Source organism: Andrena cerasifolii, chromosome 13 (genome assembly GCF_050908995.1).
Source record: "Andrena cerasifolii isolate SP2316 chromosome 13, iyAndCera1_principal, whole genome shotgun sequence".
Lineage (NCBI taxonomy): Eukaryota > Metazoa > Arthropoda > Insecta > Hymenoptera > Andrenidae > Andrena > Andrena cerasifolii.
The window spans coordinates 2,149,630-2,161,992 of NC_135130.1; positions in this window are offsets into that span (position 1 = coordinate 2,149,630).

Here is a 12,363-nt window from a genome sequence, read left to right on the forward strand (position 1 = left end):
AGAATGTTTACAAAAATTAAAAATTAATTAACCTTTCGTTCACACTCTGGGTGTGGCTCACCCATAAACTGATTTCGATTGATTTTGAGGCTCTGTACCTTTTCTAATACGTAGAATATCGTGGATATTCGTGGAATATCTCTGTTCTTTCAACCTTCTATATACCTTCATATGCAAAATAAATGCCTTTTTTCCAAAGCCGACTTACAAACTATTTTTTTTTTCAAAATACTATATCTGAACAACAACTCTGTGGATTTTTAGCATGTAATATTGAAATTTGTAAAAGTTACAATTTTTTAAATATTTTTTTTCTTTTTTTCCTTACATATAGTAATCTAGATTTTTTTTACAAAAAACTGTGATAAAATTTTAATAAAAAAACTATTGGAAAACATTCTAGAGACCTTGAAATTGACCCATGATTTTTCACAACGATTGGATTCTTTAAACGAGAATGGCAGTCGTTCATATAGCATATGTTGCATCATATGGCATGTTCACCGTCTTCAGAAACATAGTTTTGAGAAAACGGCTTTAAAATCCGCCGTCGTGCGTTTACCTTTGGCCCCTCCGTTACTTTTTCCGCTGCACCTAACCTTAACATTTTTTCGATTTTTTCAATGAAATCTTTTTAAAAATACTTCAAAGGCTTGTGTCTATCATAAACCATCGAAAATAAAATTTCGATTTTTTGACTCCGAAATACCCCATGTGCCCCCTTAAAAATTTAACTTTAACTTGAGGAAATTAAAATAGGTAGTACTCTACAAAACATGTGATACAACTATTTTATCATTTACCCTTTGGCAGGCTTCACTGACAAAAAGTCTTGAGATCCATCGAGTTGTAATAAAACTAATTAAAATGTTTAATACAGTTTGAGCTGTCCAAGAGCAAGATCGCAGAAAAGTAGGATAAATGATACTTCTGTTGAAACTAAACACCTTTAGGCTCCCTCCATTAAAATATAGAATATTTTTGCAACTAGAGAAAGCATGGTTTTTGGCTAAACCAGTGTTTGGTTTTTGGCTCCTACCTCGTATCTCATTCATTGCATTAATAATATGCAGCATTGCTCAATACAGTCAATTCCAAACATTGCTTTCCAAAGTATCTTCATTCGTCCAAAATAATCACATTTTTCATCATATTATCTACAATGTTCCATTCACCTCGTGCAGAAGGGAAGGGGACATAAAATGCATTCAGAAAAACCGAAATGGATAAGGGCGAAGTCAAGCAAAATAATCTGAGAGGAAGAAGACTTCTTTGGTAAAAGGAAGTTACAGGCGGATAGGGATTTAAAAGAGAAGCGATAAGAAAAGGAAAGAGAAGTTCGAAAACGAAGACCAAAATGGAACCAAACATAAGAACTGCAAGGGAATGACATGGTCAGATTAGTATGAGTGGAACGGGGAAGAAGTTTTGGGTTTCAAGCAGAAATGTAGATTAGAGGGAGAAAGGAGAATGAAGAAGAAAAGGAGGAGAGGGAGAGCGAGCTGGAAAGCGGGGAACGGAAGAGAACGGGGGCAAAAGTAAAAGGAAAAATAAAGAGGAAGTGATAGGAAAGGAGGTCAGTGGAAAAACGGTGAACTGAAACAGTTACAGGAAAAGAAACCTGGAGGAAAGGGGATGAAATGAAGAAAAGTAAGCAGAAATAAGAAAGAATGATGGCTGTCTGATTGGTATGAAGGTGGGAAGTGTACTCGACGCTTTTTCCTAAAAAGAGTTCAAGTAGAGTGTCAAAATCTCTTAAAACGTGATTTTGTATCTCGTAAAAAACTCGTTTTTAAACGATTTTATTTAGCATCACTCCTGTGTTTTTTTGTTTTTTTTTGGTTCAAATCTTGTAATTTAATTGTAAATCACTTCCACCAAGCCAATAGGCCTACAAATTTTCAGGCGTTTGCAGTTATGACGACAATACAAAATTTAAAAAAAATACCCCCGGGGTGGAGAAATTGCATCCCCTACAATTTTAACCCATAACCACGAATGCAATCGACTTCAAATCTGCCTCTTGCGTTCTTCTCAAAAACGACAAAAAGTCACTGCGCTGCATGGTAGCATCGCGATTTTCATAGAATTACAATTTATCGAGAAATGATCACGTAAAAATATTTCAATTTTCAAGTTTTTTAGTTGCAAAACTCAAACACTTAAAAGTAAATAATAAAAAATATAAAAATTGAGTTAAACGATTTTATTTAACTTGATCAGAAATGGGGTAAAAACTAAAAAATAATTATTTTCTTGTACTACTATTGCGATGGTGATATGTCACTTTAAATAAAATCGTAGGGCAGGATATTTCAGAACTGGATGTGAAACAATTTAATACAGAATCAAGCGTCGAAATGAGCGATGAGAAGCGATAAACTATCCTGTCCCACGATTTTATTTAAAGTGAGATATCACCGTCGTAATGGTAGTGCAAGGAAAGAGTTATTTTTTAGTGCTTTTTTGATCAAGTTAAATAAACGTTTAACTTAAATTTCTTTTTTTTTATATTAATTTTAATACAAGTGCTGTAAAAAATGTGGCGTCTTTGATTTTTTTAAGGCGTACATTAGGATGATGCTTAATGTGAGTTAGTTACAGATAGGACTTTTTTTTAGTACTTTTTTGTTTCACTTCCCAGGCGAGACAGAAGCTCTCCCATCTCTCAGAATGGTTGTTCCAATTTGTAAAAACAATGGTCCCTGTAAAATTTGTGTTCTATCAGGTGACAGGAAATGTTCCTCACGGCTCTTGAAGTTTTATATATAAAAGCCTCATTTGCAAATCGCCCACCTACCCAACTATTTCCTCTCATCGTTTTTTCTCTCATCTTTTGATATGTAACGAATCTTTCAAAATATTGCAGTAACTTCTTGCAAGTTTCCTTTAGATTACAATAATTCTTGTAGCTAGCTACGCCTGGGTCTTAAAAAATTAGTAGATTTAAATGAAACTCTTTAATTTTAAAATCAATATGTTTTGCTATGATCTTTAAGGGGACTAGGCAGTCGAAAAATCATTTTTTATTGCATTTTCCGAAAGTACTATCCTTTCTGAATAAAATGCCGCTTGGTTTATAGTAAAATTCGCAAAATTGTAGATTTGACAGCTAAAAATGTGAAGCGGTAACCTATAGCGTCGCCTTTGCCCAGAAACTTTAAACGCGTTTTTCTCGAATATTTGTTTCTCTTCATTTTTTCCTGACTGCGAACGAATTGAGGTTCAGATCGACTGGGAAAAAATTACAGGATGTGTAAAACGTGTGCCATTTCGGGGCAAACCTCTTATAGGGTCCGTAAAAATTCGAGATTTTCATAAAAAATTAAGAAGTCACCGAATTTATTTAACGCAGACCATCATTGTTTGTGCGCTACAAAAATTCGGTGACTTCTTAATTTTTTTTATGAAAATCTTCTATTTTTACGGACACTATAAGAGGTTTGCCCGAAATGGCACATGTTTTACACATCCCGTAATTTTTTCCAAGTCGATCTGAACCTCAATTCGTTCGCAATCAGGGAAAAAATGAAAAGTAACAAATATTCGAGGAAAACGCGTTTAAAGTTTCTGGGTAAAGGCGACGCTATAGGTTGCCGCTTGAGGTTTTTAGATGCCAAATCTACAATTTTCCGAATTTTACTATAAACCAAGCGGCATTTTATTCAGAAAAGATAGTACTTTCGGAAAATGCAATAAAAAAACGATTTTTCGAGTGCCTAGTCCCCTTAACATGAGCGTAATCCAGGCTCTTAATTTGTATATGAACACTTGAAAGAATACAAATGAAAGCTCTAAACACTCAGAAAACACGTTAGTATTGCAGAATCTATTTAACTTCCTTCCATCATGTATTTAGTTCTGTCTGATATCTGAACGCCACCTGAAAATTATTAACTTCAGGTATAAATAAAAATAATTTTAAATACGTCATTAAATTGAAGTTATTAGATACCATACAATATTTTTTTTTAAAGATAAACTGCTTCTAATCTTCGTTATTAGTAAGCATTTTATTGTAATAGTTTTCTATTAAGGGGTTATGCCTAGTCAGGCGGCCGAAAAGAGGCGAATATTTGTGAATTTTTTTTGAAGAAGCGGAAGCGTATATTTTTACAGAACTTTTTGTGCTTAAAAGAGCAACATTTAAAGAACATTTGGTAATTTTTTCGTAGAAAAATATTTACGTTTATAATAAAATAACAAGCGACATCCAAGAAGCATTTTTAAAAATTTGGTTTTGCGGTGAGCACTGCCATTCGCAACCAGATTATCAAAAATCAAAAAACAAAAAAAGATTTCGTTAGTATATTAATGTATCCTCAGGTTGACGGAGAGAATTTTCCGAAATATTAAGTTAAAACAACATGGCAGCTATTTAAAGTTGAAATCCTGATTTTTTCGCGTAATTTTTGCAGGAAAAAATCAGGATTTCAACTTTAAACAGCCGCCATTTTGTTTTAACTTAATATTTCGGAAAATTCTCTCCGTCAACCTGAGGATACATTAATATACTAACGAAATCTTTTTTTGTTTTTTGATTTTTGATAATCTGGTTGCGAATGGCAGTGCTCACCGCAAAACCAAATTTTTAAAAATGCTTCTTGGATGTCGCTTGTTATTTTATTATAAACGTAAATATTTTTCTACGAAAAAATTACCAACTGTTCTTTAAATGTTGCTCTTTTAAACGAAAAAAGTTCTGTAAAAATATACGCTTCCGCTTCTTCAAAAAAATTCACAAATATTCGCCTCTTTTCGGCCGCCTGACTAGGTATAACCCCTTAAGGGGACTAGGCAGTCAGATCGCTCGAAAATCAAGTATTTTTTGCGAATTAATTAAAAGGAGATGAATACAAATGGTGACTAGTACTTTTGGGTAATGTTTGTGAATACTATAAACAGTAAAAAAAAATAATTATTTGAATAACATATACATATGTATGACAGCGCTACAGTTGCCTGATATATAGGTGTTTTTTTCTGGAGTCGCTGTAATTTTGCAGTGATTCTGGCCGTAAGAAATTGAATTGTGAAATATCCTCTGAAATGGATACTTTGTCCTGACCCCCATTCTGTCCAGAACCTATTGAAAAAGGAAAAAAATAAAAATTATAAAAATGGCGGCTGTGAAACGGCAAATTTTAAAGAAACTTGATTTTTCGTCAGGGAAACGAGCAATTTTATTTCTTTTTTTGTCAAAACAGAAGTTTTCACAGACTTACGCGTAGATTCAGGTCGTAACTAGACATGTTTCACATATGCTGAATTTTTTTCAAATCCACTTGTACCTCCGTTTTTTCGTAATCACTGCAAAACGAAGAGAAAATATAAATCTGAGAAAAACGCGTTTAAAGTTTCGAAAGAGGAATTAGTCAACCTGCGTGCGCGCAGAAACGGTTTATGACGCGCTCGACCTTTTCGGCTGTAAAATCCTTACTTTTGCGAATTTTAACATAAACCAAACGGCATTTTACTCGGGAAGGGTGGTACTTTCGAAAAATACAGCAACAAAAAAAATCGAGTTTCTGACTGCCTAGTCCCCTTAACTTCAATCCCTTCTATTCTGTATCATAATTGGTCATTTTTAAAAAATGTGCACACCTTTTTTCAATATTCAGAGGTCAAAAAATAAGGACTACCCTAGTGTACGTATGCATATCCTGTCGATAGGGAAACTGAAAGGGTGGGTCGCGCGTCAACGTTACCCCGCGAAATAACGAGGTTTCCCCAACAGAGAGAACGCTTTGTTAGACGGCTGTGTCGATAAAACATCAATTTTACAGATAATACCGTTTTTAGGACGTTCATACCATAAGTAGAGTCGCTCGGGAATGCACGCGAATATGAGATTTCAAGAGCAGATATAAATAATCGAAGTAGAAAAGTCTGCTCCGTTTTGGGGACTAACGATTATCGAAGAGAGTCGCGTTATTGGAAGTACTTGGTCTCTGCTGCTTAAAGCACATTCTGAATAGTTGTAATAGTTTGTACAGATATGAAGAACACACCTTTACTTACGTTTCTCAATAAGACAAGTATATTTCGAATCGAAAGTATTTAGCCAGATTCGTTTCAACATATGCCACCTAAAAAGTATATTAGGAGTACAATAGCCTTTCTATAGCAACTCCAAATAATTAAGGAAATATGAAGTGGTAGGTATTAGTACGTCCTAGCTAATAGTATTAGGTCTTAAGACGCACATTGTTATGCACAACTAAGGTCGTGTTCAGATATATTGGCCAGTGAGTTTCGTGAGGGGTGTTCTCCCACCATACCGCTTGCCTGCTCGGTGCTCCTTTTCTCAACGTTCTCACTCTCTCTCGGGTTAGGCCTGCTCGTCGCGCGGTGGGGATTCGGTGCTCGTGAGGTAGGTATGCACGCAGCGAAGCATCCCCACCAGTTTCTCGTTCCTTTCTTGCTCTCGTTCCAACTCGCTCTCGCCTTCGCAGAACAAGAGCGAGTCAGAAGTGGTGGGGATAGCGCCGAGCTCCTGACGTGTAGGCCAAACCGAGCTCTTAGCGTAGAAATACATACGTTAGAATAGGTGTGCGTTAGGTCCGAAAAACTTCAGGAGCTTATTGGTCAGAACATTGATTCTTTCTGGATAGTTTCATCTCGTATTGGTTTACGCATAGCTTCATAACGCACACAACTACTACGCTAAGAATAAACAACACGGCTTCGTTCAGGCGGAGCCGAGCAGCTACCCGTTACCTCACCATACCCTTTGGGGGCCACGCAACTTCAACTCACCGGCCAATATATCTGAACACGACCTTAGGCAATATTCGTTACAACACCGTGTAATGTATTGTAAGAGTGGTCGCTAATAGCTCTAAGCTGATGCGACATTAAACAAATAAATTTAAAAAAAAAATATGCCACCTCAATTTCTTACTTCAAAATAAGTTCGGTTTATTTTTCAATTATTACCGTGGGATCGGGAACCCCCATAAGAGGGAGCCCGGAATGAGAAACCTCGAAGATTCGGCGTTGGTGGAGATGGGTATAGTCGAATTAACGAAAGAAAGCGCCTTGAGACCCGGGTCAGAATTTGCGACGTTGCCGCTACTCCAGGCTTGCCATTGGTGCTTCCCCCACGCGGCTCCCTACGCCTTGGCCAATGACTTTCGACTACTTAGCTGTGGGCCTAGAGTAATCGTTGTCCTTGTCGGGTGTATATTGCTATTCTCTTCCAGAGGGCGAACCCAACGTCCTTCTCATACAGATTTGACAGAGTGTCGAATCTTATTAGCTATTGTGGCTGGCGCCATGCAAAATGAATGGCCGACAAGTCGAGGAATACAGGCTCATAGGATTCTTATTCTATTTACCGTCACTGGGCCGCCCAGGCGCCTTCTTTCGTTAATTCGACTATAGGTGACTGGCCAGTACGTAAGGAGATCCGCAAGATCGTGGGTTCGATTCCCATTGCCCGAGGCCCTTTTTTCCATAATTCCCGAACACACAAGAATTACAAAACCTATTCCTACATTAGGTACCCAAAAATATTCGTGCGGTTACTTCCATACGTGCTATATAAATATTATACAACATTAAGGGGCGAATCCTATTCTTTAAGCTAAAAACATAGCAAATTTGAGATTTTTTTTTTAAGAATCCAGCGTTTCGAATCATCTGAAATTTGGACCATGTTTTGAGGCATCTTTGAAGGAGCTGTAGGTTTTTTTTTTATTAATTTTTAACCACAAATATAGTAGTTATGCATGATTGACCATCACGCCGCGCAAAATTCGTCGTCCGTTGGTGTGCATGATATTCATCTACCAATTAATCTGAAACAGAAAATTGAAACGGTGTTTTATTTTATACATATGCAGCTTGAAATTCATGAACCAGCAAAAGACAAAAAAAATTATTGAACAGTGTGGAGAGTCTTCAAACCGAAAGGTCCGAACCTTTAATTTTTGCCATCCAATTTTGCGCCAATTTTCTTATGTAACAAAAGTAGTACAGAATTTAACGGCATTCTGTTTCATTAAATTCAAGCTACATATGTACAAAGTAAAACGCTGTTTCAGATTGCCTGGAAGGTAAATATCATGCACACCAGCGGACAACGAGTTATGCGTCACTGGCGCATAACTCATATATTTATTATTAAAAACGAATAAAAAAAATTGCAACTTGTTCAAGGATGCATAGAAACATGGTCCAAATTTCAGACGAATCGAAATGCTAGGTTCTTAAAAAAAGATCCTAAATTTTCCCATTTTTAGCTCATAAAATACTATTCCCCCCTTAATACAATGTTATACGGCTTTTCACTGCACGTACGCATTGTAGGGCCAGAAATACTCAAAGCGCATCAATTAATGCAAAGAATTCTCCTAGAAAGTTTGCTCTGTCAGTTCAAATTTGTAACAAAAGCTTCTGAGCCAGTCAGAAAGATTTCTATGGCATTTGGAAATGAATGTGTAAGTACAAGGCAAAAGTGATTAGAAAAATTCAAAACGTTGATTCAGACACTTGATGATAATTTGTGAGACGCTATTGCCAAAGATTCAAAGGCAATGTGCAAAACGCTTGCAATGAGGCAACATGTGAGGGATGATGAAATGGATCAGCCCGTATCCATTTATAAGAACGTGAAATGTGAACAGTGTGGTGGTTTCATTGAAATTGAAACGCGAATGTTTACCCATTTCAATGAAATTGACCAAACTGGTGCATTGAAAAAGGCGTCGAAGGAAATTGTACGGGACGTTGTAGAAATAATTTGTGAACATTTAATGCCAATTAATCTAATTGCCATCCAATGGCAATATAACATTGTAACGCTGCGGGATGGAAGAAAACATTAAATATAAGAATTTTTCAGTTTTGTATGCGCTATGGAACTGCGGAAAGAAAATAGTGGCATATAATAAAAACGAAGAAACGCGATAACTTTAAGTGGGAACTGCGCCTTGTTGGGCCGAAAAATAGATAATTCTTTGCGAATTTTTGGTACAAAAACGGTTCGACAAATTAATTTGAGGTTTGGCAGGCTGTGTTATTGTACCTTGAACTATTGTTCTGAAATTTTGTGTGATAGTGAAAAAAAAACAGGACAGGTACAGAGAGAGAGAGCGTTGAAGAATAATCGGGTGGCCCTGGCGTTAACGAAAAGTACTGTAAGGTTTATCCGAAACACAAAAAGGAAAAGGGATTCTTAAACTGTATGAATGTGGCTATGGGTGGTAGTAGATGCATTAAGAAAAATAAAAAGATGTTAAAATTAGAGCTATTTCTTTTTGACCCGTCAGGTACTCGGCTACCCGAAATAACTTCAAGCCATTGAATGTGGTATTGTTCGATCACTTTCGGCTAACATCAGACTATACCAGAGACAATCACAGACACGGTGTAACAGACAGGTGTTCCGACTCTGTACCTTTTACCCCAGCGATTTTGTGTGCCGATTTCTGTTTAGTTCCCCTGGCCGCCGCGAGAGGCGTCGTGACTTAGAAGGCATATACATATGTGTTAATGAGATTGTGGTAGTAGAGATTTTAATGGTATTACTGGGCTTGCCAGAAAAATCCTGCGCGTAATGGAGGGGGAACATGCCACGCATGCGCGTGATGACGCTGTCATTTGACTGAACCTTGGCGTCGATTGGTCTGACGTCGCGGGGTTATCACGCGCATGCGTGGCGTGTTCCCCTTCCACTACGAGTAGGAATTCCATACCAGGCCTGTATATATATGTGAATCCCTTTACAACAGCCACGAAATCTGCCGGCCGCCAGAGGAACTACTACGAAAAAGTCACACATTCTGGACAGGAGTCGGAACACCTGTCTATTACACCGTGATCACAGACAATACTACATTCAATTGCTTGAAATTATCCCGGGTAATGTCCGGGTACCCGACGGGACAAAAAGTAACAGCTCTAAATAAAAATGGCAGCCTTTTGAAGAAGACGAAGCGCCCTGATTTGAGTCTGAGAAATGTTTTGCCTCAAAATCGTCCAAACTTCTTTAAATAAAAAAGGAACGGTAACAGGTACCTACGGCAATAAATCTACTAGCACACATAGCCACATTCATATAATTTAAGAATCTCTTTTCCCTTTTGTGTTTCGGATAACCCTTACAGTACTTTTCGTTAACGCCAAGGCCACCTGATTATTTTTCAATGCTCTCTCTGTATCTGCTGTGTTTTTTTTTGTCACTGTCGCACAAAAATTCAGACTAATAGTTGAAGATACAATAAAACAGCCTGCCAAACCTCAAATTAATTTGTCGAACCGTCTTTGTACAAAAAATTCATAAAAAAATTATCTATTTTTCGGCTCAACCATGCGCAATCCCCCCTCAAGGGTTGACCCCTTCAGAGTGAATTTTCGCCGAAATAAAAAATGTGTCCTACCATCCAATATCCTGCACATTCGCACAAAGTTTCATTAAAATCAGAATTTTCGTGTTGAGAATGTTCCTTTGTTAGTCTACTCTGTTAATCAGAATTTTCCAATACGTTACGTAATTTAAGCGAACCACATTCAGTCGAGAATTTAATAAAGCTTTAACATTGAATATCCTCGTAACTGGTCCAATTATCCCAAACTCGTCTCCCATAATTTCCTTCAATATTAATTCAAACTGAAGTATATAGAAAATGACCTTAACTTTACGATCTCTCCTCGTGAATTTAAACTCGTATTTTATTTTTTCTCCCCATTTTTTTTTTCTTATTTCAACGGCGCGGCAGTCGTCCACTTAAGCAGCGGTAAGACGTATCGGTAACAAGTTCGGCCATGAAATATTTTCATATAATGCATTATGCATTCTGTTCCCGATTCAATATCGAAAAAAATATTCTGCGAAGGGGCACTTCGTCTTTGAAAGATTGTTCTCGTCGAATGCGCTTTACCTGCCAGCGGCGATATCACGCATAGTAAATTCAGCATTGATATTCTATATTCAAATTCGACCAGCATCGTGGAATATGATTTTAACGTGCGATGCTGCTATTAAATATCGGCGCGGTAAGCAATAATAGGCAGTTTGTCTGATTCCAAATACACTGCTCTATTTGCCCTCGTGTATTAAGAATTAATTTCGAAGCAACCATTAAACTGTGCAAGGTAATAACATACTACTCTAAATATGTACAGTTACTCACAAACGTATCCGCCCACCCTATATGTATATAACACATTTTACATATTAAGGGGTCATTCTACTTTGATTGGCCGAAAAACTAAGTTATTTTTAAAGATTTTTTTCTAGATGAATACAACATATAATGAAATAAATCTTTTTGGAATTTATTAAGGGGTTGGCTACCTGTAAGGTCTGATAATGCAAGTATTTTCAGGATTTTTTTCTTGTAAAAAACTTGAAGACTTTTTTAAATGAACGGTTATATATTCGAAAGTATATATTTTGAAGTTCTTGTAGTTTTTTGTTGCAATGAGATATCTAAATAAATAATCAAATTATAGGCGATCTTTCGGCAGCGTGTTTTTATTTCGGTGACCACTGTAGCTTTGACCTGGATCATCAGAAATAAAAAATTCGACCAAATTTAATTAGTATATTAGATTATCTAGTACTTAGTCGTGGCTTTTTCGGTTCCGTTGCGTAGTTTTTATTTTACAGATGAAAAATGATGAAAAATGACAGCGATTCTGTGACGAAAATCGATACTTTTGCTATCAAAAGCCGCCAAGTTGTAGCGAATTAATTTTTCGAGATAATGAACGATTAAGGACTAGATAATCTAGTATACTAACCAAATCCCCGCGAATTCTTTATTTTAGATGATCCAGGTTAAAATTAGAGTGGTCACCGCAAACTTCTGAAAAAAATCGCTGCCGGGAGATCGCTGATATATTTTTTAATTTATTTATATTTTACATCGCAAAAATTACTACAAGTAGTTAAACATGTACCCTTTCGAATGCATAAAGGTGTGATTAAAAAAACCTTCAAGTTTTCCCCCAAAAAATTCCCGAATATACGCATTACCCCTTAAATCCTTTTGGGTGTTTTGTTAAACTTTTTTTCGAACCGGCGCCATTTTGTTACTTTTGTTAAACCCCCTAATTGTACTTCAAAGTAAGAATTCCCAATTCTATATTGATATTAATATCCACAAACCTTGATTAGTATACTTGTGATTTGGGTTGATTGAAATGAATTATTCACACTTTATTCAAAAAAATATTATTATCCGTGGAAGTAGCCAAAGGTCGTGCAATAAAAATATTCGTCCAAATTCAATATTTAATTTATACAAACGTAATTGCAATAAGTTAATTATTTTCCAATATTCCTTGGATTTTATTATAAGCTCTAATCTATTATGCATTGAGTCAACTAGTCTTCTGTGAAATTCGGGATTA